Genomic DNA, 22,447 nt, shown 5'->3' on the forward strand with positions numbered 1-22,447 from the left:
TAATTTTGTCATACCTCATTGCTTAACTTGGCATCATAATTCTAAATCGAAGCATAACAATTACACATACCTTGTAATATTTAGATACCTATATAGCACATACACTTTGTCATCTTGTAATAGACAATATCAGGTTCCTTTTCCTGCTCTAGCTTTCTTCCACTTCCTGTGCCAACTTTCCTTTCTTGCTCCATTTAGAATCCATATGATCCTCAAGAAGGATCTACTTATCAGGGAGTCAATATTTTTCAAATATTTATGCAGAAAAGTTTAGTAATAATCAGAATAATGAATCTAGACAAGAGCTGTTTTATAAAGAAACAAGTCTAGAAAGGTACATATCTTTAATAAGGGTTGAAGGAAGAGATCAACTCCCTCTTGATCTTGTTACCAAGAGTCTTAAGAAGAAATGCAACCATTAGAAAAATCCCCATTCCATGTCCTTCTTAATCATGAGGTGCCATAGGTGAACAATCATATATCACCAAAGGAGGAGATGCCTCAACTGCCGACAGCCAAACCACACATATTATTCCCTGGAGTGAATCTAGGGTTACACTGAATCTGTCACAAGTGCTTGTACAACTTCTATCTTCATCATATCCAAGCCATACTTCAAGGGTCTCTTCCAAACCCTAACCTCATGATATCCACTGCACCCTAACTCCTCTTGCAAAGGTGCCTATGGTTTCCTTCAAACCATAGCATTCTTTTAGGTCTCCAACATCTTTACTTCTTCATAATTGGTGTATTCAAGGAGTGATCTCAATGACTTTTCTTCAACTCAACTCTAATACCATGTTAAATTTTCTTAGGGCTACATTGTTCTTTGCTTTAGATAATTGTATTTCATCATTTTCACATTGCATTCACCCCATACCAATTAAACATCACTAACAATTATGGAGAAAGAACAATGACATCATTATAGTAGCGAAACATAAATAATATAAGAAGAAAAGCATGAACAAGGGACACCATGATTTTGGTCAGAGACCAGGGAAAACCCCCAAAAGGGGGAAAACCCTTCTATTAGATTGTCATCGTTAGTTCAACAGAGAGGTACAAAGTACAAGTATCATGACTTGTTCACAACAATGTTTGTGAACAAGTTTCATTGCCAAAACTAACCATACCTCCAAAGTGTCAAGATTAACCATACTGCTACTATGTTGTACATAATGCCAAATCAATATGTTGGGCTATACCAACATTGTCTCATCTCTGCATATATTATGATTAGGGTTTCTCATAGATGCCACTGCGACAGAATACATGGGATCATACTTGAGACATATTTCCCTCTATCACCATACATACTGTGATGCCAATGAAGCCCTATATACATAATTGAATTATGATACCAAGAGTGCCTTGCGAATACTATACGAAAATGCCATACTTGTACTTGACATAAATGCCATGGATACCCTGCATATACTTATATATATACACATACATTGCCAATGCTGCTATATAATGCAAAAGTGATATATATATACCTGTGATCATTACTGAGCCGCATACACATGCCACTGCTGAGACTACATAAAACTGAGCTACCAACAGAGATCCATATAATATGATTCCAACAAAAATGCATACGATGCCAACTGAGATACGATGCCAATAGAAATGCATACGATGCCAACAAAAATGCATACGATGCCAACTGAGATACAATGCCAATAGAAATGCATACGATGCCAACAAAAATACATATGATGCCAACTGAGATACGATGCCAACAGAAATACATACGATGCCAACAACGGAGATCCATGAGATATTGTCGGACACCTAATCCTCTAAGGGTTGGTGTGGACGTTGAACAGTCAAAGGGAGTCCAAGAGACCACTTGGAATATGAAACCAAGGGTCACTAGACTTGTATAAATATGTATCATTGTGAATAATAATGCATTCAATGCTTATCCTTCATATCTTTGTCTTCGCCTTGGTTGTGTCTAACATGGTATTAGAGCCATGATGTGTGGCCTTTGTAAACCAATGCTTTCCTCCTTGTGGATTTTATGCCATTCTGAGTGTTTGTTAAAATAGAAGTTGTTACCTCTGGCAGTTTTTCCATTCCTCTGTTGTGAAAAGACCAACCCTTGCAACTGCAAAGAGGAATATTGTAAGACCCATCCTTCTCTACCAATGCAACGCTCTAACGCGCTTTGTTAGTTTCATGCTCTCGCTCAGACCCGTTCCTGCAAACAAATGGAAGTTGTGCGCTCTTTCTCCATTCCTCATTCAAACGTTACCTCTGCATTTTAGCTGTGCGCTAATTCCAAATCCATGCTCCTAGTGTATATTCTACGATTTTATTTGAAGTCCTGAGAATTGCGTTGATGCAGTTCTTGTGAAAGTCAAAAATCTTTGGTTGTGTCACTCGAACATATTAATCAATGGTTGTGTTATTTAACGGCGTTGGAATGGAGCTCTTGGTGAGAAAGGGAGTGTTGTTTCAATAGAGCTCTCGGCGAGAAAGGGAGCTCTCAGCGAGAAGAGTTGTCATATTGATGGTTGTATTAAATTTGCTTTGCGTGGCTTAAAACTGTGTGGAAAGAGTTTATAAAAGTGGTATATTATCTTTCATATTCTTCGCTAATTGTGACGCTTGGTCTCCTTTCTACTCATCGTATCAGTTACCTTGGTTCTGAGAAACCAGGTTCATTGTAGGAGTGTGTACACATTGTCATCATTTCCGAAATATACAATGTCGTCAAGCTGATGTTGCTTTATGTGGGCAAGAGCGGTGTTCTGTTGATGGAAGCCACGGTCTTTAATATTAGTGACATTCTTCTCACAAACAAGGTGCCTATACATTACCCTTGTATTCTTCAACAATTATGTTGTTTCCATTCTTTGAGCGGGTATCTCAACAACAATCCAAAGAAGAGGTGGTGGAACAAACCTTAGAGTATGAGCCAAACGATTCAAAGGCATGGTTATATGATGGATTCACAACAATACGAAGTTTGCGAGGCACAAAATCTAAGATCTTAACTGGAGATAATCCAACCAAGGGATCCATCTTCTCACCACGAACACCTAATACTTCAGCCTCTTTCTCCTACTAAACCTTTAATCCCAAATTCCTTGTTCTCTCCATCTTTATAGTTTCAATAGTCCTTCCTCTATTTCCAACTTGACTGAAATCTTGCTCAGCATTTATTGGTATCGATTTTAGCTTGACTGCAAACCCTTGGGGTTTAGACGCAAGATTTTTTCTCCATTCTAAAGAGGGTGAATCTGATCAGAAATCCAAGAACAAAACAAAGCAAAAAATGAAGCAATGGTCTTGGTGCAGCGAAAGCAATGGTCTCTTCCAAACCTACAGTTTTATCTTAGATCTCTCTGATGAGCGCAAAGCTTTTGTTGGGTAAACTCCAATTAAAAAGGCCCGAACCAATGACATCACAACAGAAATAGGAAGAACGCTGATTGAAGAGATAACAAAAGACGCCTATGGTGTAGTTGCGTATGGTTGGCATGGTCGTGGTATAAGTTGGTCAGTTCATCTCTATGCGTAACAGCTCTAATTCCTGCAAGTAATTTGTGTTTGAAGTGCATTGAAGGTCGGTCCCTCTGCATTGTATTGCATGCGTGAGTCATATGGTTATGTACACTGGTAAAAGGAATATAACAGTTTGGAATGGTGAATTCAATTAAAACTGTGCGTTGAAGACCTTGAACTGTGGTGTTCCGTTAATTAAATGTTGTATTCCAAATTGCCTATGCATTGAATGCGTATGCGTTGGAATGTGCATATAAGTATTTCTCAGAGCCGGGGATTGTATATGGTGTGGTCAGAGCCATTTGATTGATGTTATATGCCATAGTTCTTGAGCCTTATATGTATATCTAACCAATTCATTGCAGAACATATAACCAATTCATTGTAGAAGTTTGTGTAGCAACATTTTAAAAATTGTAAGTTGCTAGCTATCTACCCTTACAAGTACATTTGTGGTCATTTGTTGACCTGAGTTGGTTGAATAATGGCGAAAATTCATGTCTTATTAGAGTTACTGAAAACTCTAATCAGGTCCACTGGTGAGGCACAGTCAAAATTAGCAAAGCCTCTCTTTCGGACATTCAGACTTGTCTACAAAATGCACAAAATAAAATAGATTTTTTGGAGCTTGAATCTCAGCTTCAACAAGTAGAATTACAACAGTGGAGTCATCATTCTGAACCTGCTTTTGTTCAGAACATTGAGACAAACTCCCATCAGCAGAAAATCAATAATATTGATCTCGTACTGTTAAAATTGGCAACTAGGGCCAAACTCCATGTGGGTCACCTTATTTATGGCTGATAATATTTTTCCTAGATTCCTCTCATCCAGAGGTGTAGGATTGATCTAAAGATCATCCGATTCCGATAAGTATTTATGGAGATATGAATTTATTTTGATTATTGACAAATTATCAAAGTCGGCCAGCAACTTATGTAGGCTCAGACGCCCAACATACACATCTATTCACCTTCAACGTTTGGATATAAATACAGGATGACTCCTCATTTGGTCACTCACTTCTCATCATATCTCTCTCTCTTTTGCGCAGAAAAAGAGTCTCTTCTCTCTCCTGCGCAGAAAGGCTCTCTCACTCACCCAAGTCGAAACAGGTCGTTTGAAGTCTTGGACTGGTGCGCGGCGAAGTCTTGGACTGGTGCACGGCGAAGTCTTGGACTGGTGCACGGCGAAATCTTGGACTGGTGCGCAACGAAGTCTTGGACTGGTGCGTAGTGAAATCTTGGACCGGTGCGCGGCAAAATCTTGGACTGGTGCACGACGAAGTCTTGGACTAGTGCACGGTGAACGACTCACCGGTGGAGACTTGACAAGTTCGATCTAGGGTTTGCTGCCCTAGTTTAGGGCTGATCTAGGGTTTGTTGCTGCTGATATAAATCAGATCTTTGTACTATTTCTCTCTGCTGAATTATTGAAGATAAAAGAAGATTTGATCAAAGGGTTTCCCCATATTGGGGTTTGTCCCTGGCTAGCCACCACATCTTGTGTCTCTTGTCTTGGCTTGTTTTCTGTTGATCGTTTAAATGTTCTATCTGCACTTTACTTAATGTACATGTGATTGCTAATCTGTGGATAATAATAAGAAAGATAAGTAAACTGCTCTAAGCATAGAACATACCATAACTTAACATGGTATCGGAGCTGAGGTGAAGACAAAGCCCAAGCAAGAGCAAGAGCAATCACTGAAGAGAAGGTTGGCAAGGCTATCTGAAAGAAATCATGGGGTCCTCAACACACTTCCCTGCTGAAGACAAACTCCGTGAGAAGTCTGACTATCACGGATGGAAGATGTCTCTTGATCTAACATTAGAAGAACAGGAAGTGTTGGACCATGTGAGAGGCGGAATTGTTGAGCCTCCATCAAATGCATCCGCTGCTGCTAGGAACAAATGGACCAAAGGGTGGAAGAAAAGGACGATGTTACTATTGCAATAAAATGGGTCACTATGCAAGGGAGTGCCTGATAAAAGGGACTCACACCGGGACGATGATCAAAATCCCTCTCAAAGCAATCAAAGGAATGGCAAGTCAAATGGCAGAGGTAAAAGAAATGTCGGAAATCAAGGAAGAGGACAACCATTCAAGAAGGCAAGAAATTCCAGGTATGAATCTAACACTGTTGACAATAAGCAAGATGAATATTATCTACCAGCTGCTCTGTCTACTACTGCTCCCCCGGACTCGCTGGGAAATTGGCTTATTGATAGTGGTGCCTCAAGGCACTTCACTGGTTACAAAGAAGCTCTCTATATTCTGGTAGAGAAAGAAACCAACCTGGAAATTGTTCTTGGAGACAATTCAAAATATCCCGTGAAAGGCATAGGAAATGTCACTCTTCAACTAAATCAGGGTAATACCATCCACCTACAAGATGTATTATATGTACCTGATCTAAAAAAGAACCTGGTGTCCATTTCGGCAATGGAAGACAAAGGCTACAAGGTGGATTTTAGCGATGGCAAGGTACGTGTATGGAAAAAGAACTTTAAAGATGCTTTTACTTTTGGGTTTCGAGTTGATTCATTATATCAGGTCGGAGGAAGTCCGTTGGGTGTCATGACTTGTGACACATCTCTTCAGTCCGAATTATGGCATTGGAGGTTTGCTCACCTTCATTATAAAGCTCTACCTGATGTAAGAAAAATGGTAACTGGGATGCCCGAGTTCAAATTAGAGCAAGAAGGTGTATGTCCAGGATGTGCCGAAGGGAAGCTCAAAAGGGGACCATTCCCCTCAAGCCAAAGCAAGACCTCCGATATATTGCAGTTGGTTCACTCAGACATATCCGATATGATACCTGTGAACTCTTTGGGAGGATATTTATATTACCTCACTTTTACAGATGATTATTCTCACAAGACTTGGATATATTTCTTGAAAAAGAAGGATGAAGTGTTCTCCTGGTTTTGACACTTCAAAGCCTTGATCGAGAATCAAATCGAAAAGAAGATCAAGATCCTAAGAACTGATAATGGGACTGAATATGAATCCAATGAGTTTCATGACTTTTGCAAAGAGGCTGGCATTAAGAGGGAGACCACTACACCCTATACTTCTGAGCAGAATGGTGTGGCGGAAAGGAAGAACCGTATGATCGTGGAAGCTGTCGGTGCTATGCTCCATGATCAAAGACTTCTGAAGTTTCTATGGGCCGAAGTTGCGAACACCGCTATATATGTACAAAACCAATGCCCTCATCAAGCATTGGGTTCCAAAACTCCTGAAGAAATGTTCACCGGTAAGAAACCTGATGTATCTCATTTTAGAATTTTTGGAAGCCCGGTATATTTTCATGTGCCGAAAGAGAAAAGGAATAAATTGGGTGCATCTAGAAAGAAAGGAATCTTTGTGGGTTATAGTGAAAATACTAAGGGCTATAGAATCTATGTAGCTGGTCAAAGGGAAGTCGAGATTAGTCATGATGTCACCTTTGACGAAGATATGGCCCTTAGCAAGGTGGACAATCTTCCTACTTTGAGGAACACTCAAGAAGCTGACACCAGGGAACCGAAAGAAAAAGAAGAGGAGACAATGCCCGATGTGGAAGAACCCCTAGATCCTATTGATCCTCCTTCGCCTGAGCCCTCCTCTTCAAGGAAGAGGCCTTCATGGCTTAGGGGGACACTTGATGACGCTGAAGGACACACAACACCCCGAGGAACCTTCCGTGAAAGTAAGAAACAGAACAGGTATCAGGGATACTTGACCATCATGAGCACGATCATCCAAAATGAGCCTTCATCATTTGTTGTCAAGCATCAAGTATGGGAGGATGCTATGACCAAAGAATATGAGTCTATTATGAAGAACGATGTTTGGGATGTAGTCCCCAGACCCCAGGACAAGGCAGTTGTCACTTCAAAATGGCTTTACAAGATAAAGCATGCAGTTGATGAAAGTGCAGAAAAGTATAAGGCTCGTTTTATCGCTCGTGGCTTCTCCCAGAAGGAAGGTATAGACTATGACGAGATATTTGCACCTGTTGCCCGATATACCTCCATCCATTCGATCATAGCCCTTGCTATTTCGCAAGGATGGAACCTACATCAAATGGATGTCAAGACTGCGTTCCTACATGGTTCGATCAAAGAAGAGGTCTATATGGAACAACTCGAGGAATTTGAGATTCATGATCGGGAATCTCATGTATACAGGTGGAAGAAAGCCCTCTATGGCTTGAAGTAAAACACCCCGGGCATAGTATGAGAAGATTGATAGCTGTCTGATGAAGTTGAGATTCACTAGGAGTGAACCCGATCCAAACCATTACCCGAAGGTTGTGGATGATAGATCTCTCATACCGGCACCTTATGAGGATGACCTATTTCTGACAGGTGCAGACCCTCTCATTTGCAGAAGTAAGAGGGAGTTGGATTCCGGATGTGGAATGATAAACTGCAAGCCTATGACTACCTCGAGGATCTTAACTTTTAGAAGTTATATGGTAGTGATGTCGGACCAGATTTGGGAAATGCCTCTGAGTTTCATAAACTCATTCGCGTTGATGTTCTTGGTGAACTTCCCTCCAGACATATGTTTTGCAGTTAGCATGGTGAGCTCATATTTGGTTGAGCCTCACTGGATTGGTGCCAAGACTCTTTTGAGATATCTTCGAGGCACAATCTCTCATGGGTTAAGATACACTGTCGGAAATGTGAGACTACTTGGATATACTGATGCTGATTGGGCAGGCAATGTGATGGATCGTAAGAGCACTTCCGGGTGTTGTTTCTCCTTGGGATCTGCTTCGATACCCTGAATGAGCAGGAAGCAGAAGTCTGTGGCTTTGAGCACTGCCGAGGCAGAGTATATTGCTGCTAGCATGGCCTCCTATGAGGCAGTATTGCTGCTAGCATGGCCTCCTGTGAGGCAGTCTGGTTACGAAAGCTCTTCAGTGAGCTGTTTGGATTTACATTGGATACCACCGTGATCCTATGTGACAACCATAGCGGGATTCGTTTATCAGAGAATCCCATATTCCATGATCGCTCCAAGCATATCGATATCAGGTACCACTATATTCGTGACATGGTGCAGTGGGAAGCTATAATGCTCCAACATATCGGTACAGATGAACAGGTCGCCAACATTTTGACAAAGCCCCTAGGAAAGGTCAAATTTCTGACTGTCCGAGAACGACTTGGAGTCGTTCAGAGACCCTCTTTTGAGGGTCAAGTATGATGTACTTAGCTCTGGGAGCTCCAAGGGGGGCACGGGGTACTTCTTGGAGCAACATATGACCACAGGGTAACTCACCGTCCCCTGTTGGTGCACTTTGTACAGGGTAAAAGGTTCAACCTTCCCCTAACACCCCATAGCGACTATGGAACAGGATGATTAGTTCTCCTATGGGCCAACATGATTTGTTCTCCATGGCGATTGTGGAACAGGATGATTCGTTCTCCTGTAGGCTAGGATGATTAGTTCTCCGTGGCATCCACTGGACAGGATGATTCGTTCTCCTGTGGACAGGATGATTGGTTCTCCTCGAGGCATTTTACCCATGCAGTCTGGGATTGATGGGAAGTACCTCTCATTTGATCAATGAGCAAGGAAATGAGGATAGGGACCATAGTAGTTCTATCGATGGACGCATCATTGTATCTACCGTACTCCCTATGCTAGGATGACCTCCATTGGTCTGGGATCAATGATACAGGTTTGGGACTAGTGAGAGTGTTACACCCTATGAAACTGACTTCGGATCAGTAGAGGACTGGTTTGGGACCAGTGAAAGTGGTACACACTCCAGACTGACTTCAGGTCAGTGGACGATGGTATGAGACATCCTCGATCACTTCTTCTTCTTCATAGTTCAAGTAGAGCAGAACAGAACAAAGCAGAGTAGGGGTCAAGCTGTGCAAGGCAGTGCACTTGATGGATGAATAGTAGCGACGGTCAGATGAATTGCAGATGGAGTTCTCCCTAGTTGAGAGGGAGTGTTAAAATTGGCAACTAGGGCCAAACTCCATGTGGTTCACCTTATTCATGGCTGATAATATTTTTCCTAGATTCCTCTTGTCGAGAGGTGTAGGATTGATCTAAAGATCATCTGATTTCGATAAGTATTTATGGAGATATGAATTTATTTTGATTATTGACAAATTATCAAAGTCGGCCAGCAACTTATGTAGGCTTAGACGCCTAACAGACACATCTATTCACCTTCAACGTTTGGATATAAATACAGGATGACTCCTCCTCATTTGGTCACTCACTTCTCATCATATCTCTCTCTCCCTTGCGCATAAAAAGAGTCTCTTCTCTCTCTTGTGCAGAAAGGCTCTCACTCACCCGAGCCAAAACAGGTCGTTCGAAGTCTTGGACTGGTGCGCAGCGAAATCTTGGACTGGTGCGTAGCGAAATCTTGGACTGGTGCACGGCGAAGTCTTGGACTGGTGCGCGGCGAAATCTTGAATTGGTGCGTGGCGAAATCTTGGACTGGTGCACGACGAAGTCTTGGACTGGTGCACGGCGAAGTCTTGGACTGGTGCACGGTGAACGACTCACCGATGGAGACTTGACGAGTTTGATCTAGGGTTTGTTGCTGCTGATATAAATCAGATCTTTGTACTATTTCTCTCTACTGAATTATTGAAGATAAAAGAAGATTTGATCAAAGGGTTTCCCCATATTGGGGTTTGTCCCTCGCTAGCCACCACCTCTTGTGTCTCTTGTCTTGGCTTGTTTTCTGTTGATCGTTTAAATGTTCTATCTGCACTTTACTTAATGTACATGTGATTGCTAATCTGTGGATAATAATCTAAAAGATAAGTAAACTACTCTGAGCATAGAACATACCATAACTTAACACGTACCCAATGAAGGAGTAGATTTGCAAAAAGAAGCATAATTTCAACCTGCACTTCCCAAGCCAATCATCAAACCTTGGGAAGAGCTTGTCAGTAACAAGCACAAAACAGGGCTTGGATATGATAAGGAGGCATCTTTTCATATTCCAGATTATTTAAAGCCCATTAAATTTCAGAGTGCCGAATTTCTTTATGACAACTCACCTTCACTTGTTCCAGATTCTACTCCTCCACATTCACAGCCAAAAGTTGTCAAATGCCAACCTTGTGACCAAGTTGACCATATGAAAGATCACTATTTTGATCTTCATCCATGTGAGTACAGTCATAAAACCACTCATTCTTCGAATAGATGCTTCAAAAACAAACCTCTTGCAAGAACAAAGATTCACCTTGGATGGATCGCTTCTTGGTAATTGGCTTCAACAACCAAGAAGATATTTTAATCATATGTCAGAATTTCTTCTAGAGTATTGAAAAGTCTTGCAATTGAGTTTTCTCCATCATCTCACCTTGTATCTGACAGGGAGGAAGTGATGGCCATATACAAGCTTCAAAGCCACATCAAGCGAGCCTGAGCCACAACCTGAACTTGCTGCCTAATTCAGGATTGTAGCCAGAGACACAGAAGTTCAAGTGAGCCTAAGCCACAACTTGCAATACCAGATTCAGAGTTGTAGCCAGAGACAAAGATGCCCTTGAGCATGCCTTTGGTTGTTGGTCATCCTTAAACCATCTATGCAGGGTTGAGACCTCCCTTTTCAGGTTGAGCTTCTCCCTCTTCAAAGAATTGGGGACAGTTCCTCTAGAAGAAGACTTCAGCTTCTTGCCAGTTCTGGAAGAGTTCCAGGAATTGCGTTAAACATTCCAGAGTTGGTGGTCATCCTTAAACCACCGCAAGTTGTAGACCTCCCTTTTCCAGGTTGAAGGTCTCCCTCTCCAAAGCATTAGGGACACTTCCTCCAACAAAGGATTTCAACTTCTTGCCAGATTTGGAAGAGTTTCGGGAACTTCACTGAGCATACCAGTGTTTGTGGTCATCCTGTTAAGTTATGGTATGTTCTATGCTTATAACAATTTACTTCTTTTTCTTATTATATTCCACAGATTAACAATCACATGTACATAAAGTAAAGTGTAGATAGAACATTAAACGATCGATAGAAAACAAGCCAAGACAAGAGACACAAGATGTGGCGGCTAGCCAGGGACAAACCCCACAATGTGTGGGGAAACCCTTTGATCAAATCTTTTTTTATCTTCAATAATTCAGCAGAGAGAAATAGTACAATAAATTTGATTCGTATCAGTAGTAACAAACCCTAGATCACCAACATCAGCATTAACGACTTTATCATCAAATTAGGGCAGACGATATCTCACAAACCGACCGTCGGATCGGCTTGATTCCACCACCAAAAGTTGTGGCTTTCAGAGGAGGTTCAGATGAACCTACAACGTAGTTCAGATGAGGAGATTTTCTAGTCCACGCAGGTCAATCTTTACTTCTGCAGTTGCAGCTTCAGTTTTAGCAGCTTCCTTCAAACTAGGGCAGTCGATATCTTGCAAACCGTCCGTCGGATTGACTTGATTCCACCACCAAAAGTTGCGGCTTTTAGAGGAGGTTTAGATGAACCTACAGTGCAGTTCAAATGAGGAGATCTTCTAGTCCACACAGGTCAATCTTTACTTCTGCAGTTGCAGCTTCAGTTTCAGCGGCTTCCTTCAAACTAGGGCAGTTGATATCTTGCAAACCGTCCATCGGATTGACTTGATTCCACCACCAAAAGTTGCGGCTTTCAGAGGAGGTTCAGATGAACCTACAATGCAGTTCAGATGAGGAGATCTTCTAGTCCACGCAGGTCAATCTTTACTTTTGCAGTTGTAGCTTCAGTTTCAGCAGCTTCCTTCAAACTAGGGCAGTCGATATCTTGCAAACCATCTGTCGGATTGACTTGATTCCACCACCAAAAGTTGCGGCTTTCAAAGGAGGTTTAAATGAACCTACAACGCAGTTCAGATGAGATCTTCTAGTCCACGCAGGTCAATCTTTACTTCTGCAGTTGCAGCTTCAGTTTCAACAGCTTTCGGCTTCACATGTGTGAGGGAGAGACCCTTTTCTGTGCAGTAGAGAAGAGACTCTTTTCTGTGCAGTAGAGAGAGAGAGATGTGATGAGATGTGTGAGTCCAAATGAGGGAAAGTCCTCCTGTATTTATACATAACATTGGTGTTTGAATAGATGTGACTGTTGGGCTTCTGAGCCTACATGAGTTGTAGCTTGGCTTGATATTAATTCCATAATCAAAATAAATTCATATCTCCATGAATACTTATCAGAATCGGATGATCTTTATATCAATCTTACACCTCTCGACGAGAGGAATCTAATAAAAATATTATCAGCCATGAATAAGATGACCCACATGAAGTTTTGCTCTAGTTGCCAATTTTAACACTCCCTCTCAACTAGGGAGAACTTCATCTGCAATCTATCTATCGTTCGTTATTATCCATCAAATGCACTACCCTGTACAGCCTGACCCTTGTCCTGCTCTGCTCTATTCTGCCTTTTTTTCTTTGTCTTGATCTGCCCTGTACTAATCTGTGTTGCTTTGCTCTATTCTGCTCTGCTCTTGCATTGTTCTGTTCTGCTCTGCTTTTGTCCGAATTATGAAGAAGAAATGATCAAGGATGTATCATACTGAATCAAAGTCAATCTCAGAGTATGTACCATTGGTCCCAGACCAGTGTCAACCGAACCGAAGTCAACGTCATAGTGAGTACAACTCCACTGGTCTCAAACCAGTATCATCCTCCATTGACTCAAAGTCAATCTCAGAGTGCGTACCACTGGTCCTAGACCAGTCTCAAGTTTCAACCGACCCGAAGTCAGCTTCATAGTAACTACCACTCCTACCACTGGTCCCATACCAGTATCGTAGTCTCAGAGAGTGTACCATTGGTCCCAAACCAGTCTTAATCGACCTGAAGTCAGCGTCATAGTATGTACCACTCTCACTGGTCCCAGACCAGTACTGCACTGACACGAAGTCAATCTCAGAGTATGTACCACTGGTCCCATACCAGTCTCAACTGACTCGAAGTCAGCGTCATAGTATGGTACAACTCCTACCACTGGTCCCAGACCAGTATCATTGATCCCAGATCAATGGAGGTCATCCTAGCGCAGGGAGTACGGTAGATACAACGATGCGCCCATCGGTACTACTATGGTCCCTAACTTCATTTCCCTGCTCATTGATCAGATGAGAGGTACTTCCCATGACTCCTAGACTGCATGGGTAGGATGCCTCAACAGGAGAACTTAATCAATCTTGTCCTCACAAGAGAACACATCAATCCTGCTACAATCGCCATGGAGAACACATCAATCCAGGCCTCATAGGAGAACACATCAATCCTGCTACAATCACCATGGAGAACACATCAATCCAGGCCTCACAGGGGAACACATCAATCCTGTTACAATCGCCATGGAGAACACATCAATCCAGGCCTCACAGGAGAACACATCAATCCTGCTACAATCGCCATGGAGAACACATCAATCCAGGCCTCACAGGGGAACACATAAATCCTGCTACAATCGCCATGGAGAACACATCAATCGAGGCCTCACAGGAGAACACATCAGTCCTGCTACAATCGCCATGGAGAACACATCAATCCAGGCCTCATAGGAGAACACATCAATCCTGCTACAATCGCCATGGAGAACACATCAATCCAGGCCTCACAAGAGAATTAATCATCCTGCTACATAGGAGAGCGAATCATCCTGTTCCACAAGAGAGCGAATCATCTTGTCCCATAAGAGAGCGAATCATCTTGTTCCAGTGCACACCACCAGGGAAGGGTGAGTCACCTTGTGGCCGTATGTTGCTCCAGTAAGAACCGCAAGTCGTCAGAGCTCCCAGAGCTCAATGTATGCGACATGCAGGATCCTTGTACAAGGGTTTTTTGACGACTCCAAGTCGTTTGGGAAAATCATAGATTAGATCTTTCCTCGGGGCTTTGGCAAGGTGCATCGACCTGTACATCATCTTAATGCGATGGAGCCTCCTTGCTCATCGACTTACCATATCCCAGATGATGTCTATCTGCTGGAGCGATCGACGAATACGAGATTCCTCAATAATCGAATCCCACCTCTGGTTGTTACAGAGAATCAGAGTGGTATGTGTTCAAACAACTCACTGAAGAATTTCCCCAACCAGGTAGCTTCATACGAGATCATACTCGTAGATATGTATTCGGTCTCGGCGGTGCTTATGGCAACCGAATTCTACTTCCTGCTCATTCATTATATCGAAGCAGAGTCTAAAGAGAAACTACACTAAAAAGTGCTCCAGTGATCCTCCACACTACTTGCCTAATCAACATTCAAATAATCATGCAGTTTCATATTTCCGACAGTGTATCTCAATCCATGAGAATTTGTGTCCTGAAGACATCTCAAAAGATTCTTGGCACCAATCTAGTGAGGCTCAACCAAATATGAGCTCACAATGTTAACTGCAAAACATGTTCAGACGGAGGTTCACCAAGAACATCAATGCGAATGAGTTTTTGAAACTCAGAGGCATTTCACAAATTTCGTCCGACATCACTACCATATAACTTCTAAAATTTAAGATCCTTGAGATAGTCACAGGTTTGCAGTTCACCATACCAAATATTTTCAGAATCTTCACCACATATTTTCCTTGAGATAGGAAAATTTCCCTTGGCTTCTGCCACACTTCAAGTCCTAGGAAATAGTGCATCAGTCCTAGGTCCTTCATTTCAAATTCAGAAGCCAACTCTCTCTTACATTTGTGGATGAGAGGGTATGCACTTGTTAGAAAGAGGTCATACACATACAACACTTAGTATGAGAGGCTTGTCATCTTCAACCTTAAAGTAAAGGTTAGGATCGGTTTCACTCCTAGTGAATCCCAGCTTCATCAAGTAGCTGTCGATCCTCTCATACAATGCTCGGGGTGCTTGCTTCAACCCATAGAGAGCCTTCTTCAACTTGCATACATGAGATTTTCGATCATAAATCTCAAATCCTTCGGGTTGCTCCACGTAGACCTCTTCTCTGATCTAGCCGTGCAAGAACGCGGTCTTGACATCCATCTGATGTAGGTTCCATCTTTGTGAAGCAACAAGGGCTATGATCGAGCGGATGGTCGTATCTCTGGCAACAGGTGCAAATATCTCATCATAGTCTATACCTTCTTTCTGGGAGAAACCACAAGCAACAAAAAGAGCCTGATACTTTTCCGTACTTCTATCTGCTGCATGCTTTATCTTGTAAAGCCATTTAGAAGTAACAACTGTCTTGTCCTGGGGTCTGGGAACTACTTCCCAGACATCATTCTTCATAATAGACTCATATTCTTCGGTCATAGCATCCTTCCATACTTGATGCTTGACGGTGTCTGAGAATGATGAAGGCTTATTTTGTATGATCATGCTCATGATGGTCAGTATCCCTGATACCTATTAGGTTTCTTACTTTTACGAAAGGTTCCTCGGGGTGCAGCATGTCCTTCAGCATCATCAAGTATCCTCCTAAGCCATGAAGGCCTCTTCCTAGAAGAGGAAGGCTCAGGTGGATAAATAGGATCTATGGGTTCTTCCACATCAGGAATTGTTACATCATCTGCCCATAGAGACAACTTCCACAATTGTACGGTGCCACACCATTCTGCTCTGGAGTATGTGCTGTAGTAGTCCCCCTCTTAATGCCAACCTTAGGTATGCCTGAGTGAACCAACTGTAATATATCGGAGGTCTTGCTTAGGCTTGAGGGGAATGGTCCCCTTTTGAGCTTTCCTTCGGGACATCCTGGACATACACCTTCTTTCTCTACTCAGAATTTGGGCATCTCTGTCACCATTTGTCTTACACCGAGTAGAGCTTTATAATGAAGGGGGGCAAACCTTTGATGCCAAAGTTCAGACTGAAGAGATGTGTCATAAGACATGACACCTAGCAGACTTCCATCGACCTAATATAATGAATCAATACGAAACCCAAGAGTAAAGGCATTTTTAACATTATTTTTCCATATACGTACCTTGCCATCGCTGAAGGTTACCTTGTAGCCTTTGTCTTCTATCGCCGAGATGGACACTAGGTTCTTTTTGAGGTAAGGTGCATTTAATACATCCTGGAATTTCTAGCCTTCTTGAATGGTTGTCCTCTTCCTTGATTCCCAGCTCTCCTCTTACCTTTGCTATGAATTTGTCATTCCTTTGATTGCCATCAGAGGGATTTTGATCATCGTCCCGGTGTGAGTCATTTCTATCAGGGCACTCCCTTGCATAGTGACTTGCTTTATCGCAGATGTAACATCATCCTTGTCTTCCACCCTTAGGTCCAGCCTTTCCTTTTAATTTAGTCCCAGAATTATTTCTTTTCTTAGCATGAGAAGAAAAGGCAGCAGGAGGACCTTTAGGCATGGGCATTTCTTGCTCTTCTACTGTAATGACTGTGCTAAGTTAAAGAGTCATTACCGGAACTGTAAAACTATAAAAATTACTGAACTGTGAAACTGTAAAGATTACTGAACTGTGAAACTGTAAAGATTACTGAACTGTTTGAAATGGTATTATTGATTTGATGAAGTACTTACCTGGCCTGCTACGGCTGTTGCGGTGAGGGTGCTTCAGAACTGCTCCAGCGCTCTCATTACCGAATGACCAAAACCACCCAGCCAAACCGAATATACCTAGATATTCGATCCAGTATGCTTCTCAACCGATGCATACCGTTCCCCCGTGCCCAGAAACTTCCAAAACAAGCAAGGCTCATAACCAGTATGTATAAATTTCTCCTTCCTCCTCCAACCGCACTCGAATCAGTTTTTCCCACTCACAGCAAATAGCCTCTCAGGCAAAGAACACGGACCCCCCTCCTTCCTTTCGGCCTCTCCTTATGTACCATTTATTAGCGGTGGTTGCTCTCTCCACCTATGAGCCCACCGCTTCCCTTCTCAACGACACCTCTCAACATGCAGAGTCGTATCTTTTCTTAAGGATATTTTGACATGTGCCATTTCACTTTGATTAAGATTTTTATATGTTTAATTAAAAACTCTTAAGTTCATACATAGGGGCTTTATTTTGATTTAATTTATCTCTTTAATAATTCATTCACATACTTTATTTAAAAATTGCTCAAATAGATAATTATATAACCTGATTTTTAAGAATTTACATAATTCTTTACATTTATTTTCTTTATAACCCTTTTACTTTATACTTTTAAACTTAATATCATTGGTAATCGCTCATTAATCATGAGGCATTAAGTAATATGTGCTAATGGCTGAATGCGACTTTTCTATATGAAGGAGTGTCAGGATATTTAATATTTTAAGTAATTTAGAATATAGCTACTAGTGCAGTGCATGCGATACATGCATATGTAGCTATCATATGCATGCATCGTATGCATGCTAATATTCTCGTGCTCTCTATATTAATGATGGGCCATTACATACACCCCTCCTTCAGAAAACTTCGTCCCGAAGTTAGAGTTCAATACTTATAATAGTGATTAGTACATTCTTGATCGGATTGTGTATTGAGGTTAAACTCTTACTTAATGTGAGGCCGCTATAAAATTGGTGTTTTGAATATTTTTAGGTCTATAACTTTAATGATCATGTTTTACTTCATCAGCCCCCCCCCCAGGCTATCACTACATCATCCTATCCTTCCTAATCTCTTCCGTGCCCATCTTATCCGTCCTCTACCGGAGTATGCCATGGTGTCAGTTATACTGACCTTACCATTCATAAACTCCAAGGGTGACAGCGTTGGCTATACCGCCCTGATCCCTAGTAGGCATCTGGCAGTCATCATCACACGTCTAGGGGAGCGTGACTCGCACAGTCCTCCCATGACCCCAGGGTTCGAAGGATAAACGGTGGGCAACACCTCCACCCCTCCCAGTAGAATCAGGGTTAATACCCTATCATGGAATCTCTTTGAGCCTTAATTGTTCTGAAGTTTCTGTCATCACGTGGTCATTTCAGTAATGGATTTGATCTGCAATCATAAACACTTGTCCATGCATTTATAACATGTGCATTAATATTTTCAAAAACACATAGTTTATGTATATTTCATACATGTTATCAAAAGTATAACATACTTTGCCATAATCTATTCATGTCATTGGCTTTCTTAAAATATAATCATCCTTTCGTGTATTGTTTGTGCATAAAACTTATGACTTTAGATTGCTAACTGACACTTGATATTTGATCTTACGAGCACATATCGTTATGTTTCAAACATTCATTGATCTGTATGTGTTTGTTCCAGTAACAACTAACTGGGTTATTGTCTTACTTGGTAACAAAATGCATCATACCGACAGTCATTAGTAAAGACAAATCTCAATTCCTTATTTTTAACAATACTGTTATTTGTTGTGTTCTTTTATGTATAAATTGTTTGAAATACCTAGCTCAAAGTATGGTATGCAACACATTTTGGGAACATATTTTGTACTCAACATTTCCTTTAACAATAATACACCGAACACTGCTCTATGTTTAAATGGTAGTACTCTTTCAACACCCTGGCCCTATAGGTCGAATTTATGCTCATGGGACCTTTGCTCAGGTTGTATTCATCACTTATCTATTTGCTAAATTAGGTCTGAATGTTGCGTAGTATCCGATCCTATTGACTGATTCACTACCAAGGAGTTGATATTCATGCCAAGTGAACTACTGTTTCCAGATCTTTTGCCAGCGCACATTCCAGGGTCCGAACTTAAGTTCTATGCATTATACCAGTTATTTACATGCCTCTATATGAATGAGTTAATGGCTGTTTGCAATTCTGAGTTAGTTCCTCATCACATGGCGTTTAATAGCAGTGTATTCCTTGTTGAATAATTGTGAATGGTATATATAACCGCTTGGGCTCAATTGGCTGGTTCTGTTATCATTTAACTGGAAGTATAGTGGAAAACTGTTTACCTACAGCTAACAGATAACAACTGATGTGCAAAAAAAAAGATCACTGTAACCTTCACACAAAACTCAGAAATTTATTAGAAACTAAGAGAATATACAGGAGGGAATCCTACATCTTTTACTGTGGTATTGTGATAATAATATGGCTAAATTATGTATAACAGCTGAGGTAATTTTGAGTAAGGAAGATATTATATGTGACTCTTTAGAGGCCTCATTGAATGTTATTTGTCCACAGTATATATATATTTTCTGAAGTAAACCATTAAGAAAACACCTACAGAAGTTTTCATACGAACTTGAAGAAAGGTCTCATAGAGGAACTTTATACAAACTCAATTATCAAGGAGGAATATCTACTTGGTTGTAGTAGAGTAGAATTATCATCACATCTCAGCAAAATATCTTAGAGATTGAAATGTCCCGAACAATAACTACAGGAGCCAATAACAAAAGACTGTATTAACTGTAATCAAATGCACCAGCAGTAGAATGTGTGAGGTTTAAGGTTTATGTGATGGTTCTGTTCATGTATGAGGTAGGCATGTAACAACAGAACTAGCCTTCAAACAATTGTTAAAGATGTTCCTAAATTGCATCAACCCAACAGTGAAGAATATATCATTACAGAGCACCATTGATTATAAAAGGCAAGAGCAGATTCTAACCGTTCAACAACTTGTGGTTTCAATGCAAGATAGAAGAAGACAGGTTGAGGAGTGAGTCCCCTAGTAATTATGAAGGAGGATGACTAATCAAAAATGAATATCTAGAAGTTTGTAAGAATATAAACATCATTACCACTTGTTTGTTACTGGAGCATAAATAATAGAAAAAAAACGAATCCATCCAAGCAAAATTTACAATTACAAGAGACTAATAATAATTAACAGCATAATATCAAAATATTCAAGAAAGTACTTATCTCTAGAGAATACGTCAACTCCTTTTCGTTCAACTCTTCAAGGAGTTAATCTCGTCCATATTATCATCCTCAGGAAGTCCATATCATCAAGGAATTCACAGCATCAAGGAGTCCATATCATCATCGGCAGGAAAGGCCAGTTTGCTTCATCAGGTGGAATATCCTTCAACCACTCTAGGTCAATTTAGCAAATCTTTTAGCTGGTCCAATTCAGCCTTTGCTTTTCTTATTACTTTCACTATTTCCGGATCCATGCTAGCATCTAAAAAGCACTTCCTTGAAATAGCATCCTTTATAATTTTTGCCCATACAGAATTGCTTTCAACAAGAGATGGCCCATGCCCAATGATCCAAAGACAAAATCTTGCATGTGTTAAAGCCACATTAGTGCGCTTACGGTCAGTAAGGAAGCCTATATTTTTCCCAGTACGAACAGTGGAAATTATTACAACATCTTTTTCACCACCTTGAAACCCATCAACTGATTTGACCTCTACATCAAGAACGTCCTTCCATTCATCTTTTTTTTTTTTTTTTTAGTTGTTAACTTACTGTCCAAGTAACGAACTTGCTCCCGGTAAGGTGATACCACACCAACGCTGATTGAATTGCCCGAGCAAGAACAAACTTTGTACAGTTTGGATAGTATATACATGACAACAACAGCCTCTATGATGTTCTTCTTACTCTTCCCAACATCGTCTTTCTCTTCTCTTCCATCTTTTACGTTAATAAATGCATATGCTCCATACATTTCAGATGTGAGATAGGTATAGCCATAAGGCTCCATTTCAACATTTGGGCCATTCTTGATAAGGTTTTCATAAAACTCCCTATTTGGAAAAAGACTTATCGATGGATGCATTCGATATTTGTATATTTAGAATATGGACTGGATGTCCAAGTGCTTCCAATCTTTCAAAGAGGCTTCTTCCATAGTTCACTTTCTCTGCAAGCTTGCTAATTACTGTTGCAGGTAGCTGCTTTGGATCTCCTATCAGAAATGCATCCTTTACACCCATAATTTGTAGTGCAATTGTAGATTCGGTTTCTTTAAGCTGGGCTGCCTCGTTAATAATTAAACAGTCGAATGGTGCTGCCAAGTTCATGCAGCTCTTCCCAGAAGATGTTACAGTTGAAAATACCACCTTGGCACGTGACAAACAAATTTCCAAAATATTCTGGTTAAGGCGTGTTCTTTCACCGCTTAACTCTTCTTTTAAGTAATGTATACATTCACTTCTCCTGGAGCAAAGAGCTTCTATTAAAAGTCTCTTATTGTTAATCACACTCTCTCTAGAATTCTCTGTGCACTTTGATGCTTCTTTATTGATTTCTCCATGACCAGAAAAACATTCTCTAAGGGTTTTGTCCTTGAATGCATTTTTCTGAATTAGATTTACAAAATGCTCAACCACTTCAATCAGAAAACCCAAGTCCTGTTTCTTTGAGATTGATTCTGGATAATCATTCAATAAAATTTCTGCACATTTGAAAAATTCTAACGCTAATATTTCCAACCTCACTCTGAGGAATTGTAGAAAATTAACTTGATCCTTCTGCTCTGCTGTTTCTTTAAATTCTTCATATTTTGAAATTGCTGATTCAAGAAAATCAAGAATATATGTCACAATTTTCCTCCATCCTGTCAGTGGCAGACAACAATTTTTCAGATGGTCCACTTGAGATTCAAGGAAAATATTTCCCAGAGGACCTTCAACATCCAAGCGCTCCATATTTCCAACAAGTACAAGGTCACTCGAGGTCAAAACACAGGGAAAATCATCTGTATTGGGGCACTTATCTGACAGATTTGTAACTAAGTTCAGAAATCTCAATGCAATTTCTGATATTGCAACATTTGTTGGTGCACACACAAGTACTTTGTACCTCAGGTGGAGTAAGATAGAGAGAAGTGAAACAAGCATTGAGGTCTTCCCTGTTCCCGGGGAACCTTGGATCAGCTTTATGCAGGGACACTTTTCTTTTTAACAGCATTGACTGCATCAACTATAGCAGAAGTCTGAGAATCATTCCACTCGTGGGACCTGAAATGCTTGTTTCTCAATATTTCTATATCATCTTTATTTTCTTCAACAAAGGCTTCAGTAGATTCCTCTGTATTGTAGTATACCGCTTTGGCAAGCATAGCTAAATTT

The 22,447-nt window shown here is 40.9% G+C and overlaps 1 protein-coding gene and 1 pseudogene across 5 annotated transcripts in view; one reads left to right on the forward strand and one right to left on the reverse strand.

The window, feature by feature from the left end:
- The window catches only part of LOC149218463 (uncharacterized), a 277,028-nt gene that overhangs the window by 89,773 nt on the left and 164,808 nt on the right, over positions 1 to 22,447 (forward strand). The gene's annotated exons all lie outside the window — the stretch shown is intronic.
- On the reverse strand, positions 2,676 to 21,078 carry LOC149218464 (putative beta-1,4-xylosyltransferase IRX9L; annotated as a pseudogene).

This window comes from Pinus tabuliformis, chromosome Q (genome assembly GCF_031772625.1).
Source record: "Pinus tabuliformis cultivar Carrire ecotype Pingquan chromosome Q, CPIR1, whole genome shotgun sequence".
Taxonomy (NCBI): domain Eukaryota; kingdom Viridiplantae; phylum Streptophyta; class Pinopsida; order Pinales; family Pinaceae; genus Pinus; species Pinus tabuliformis.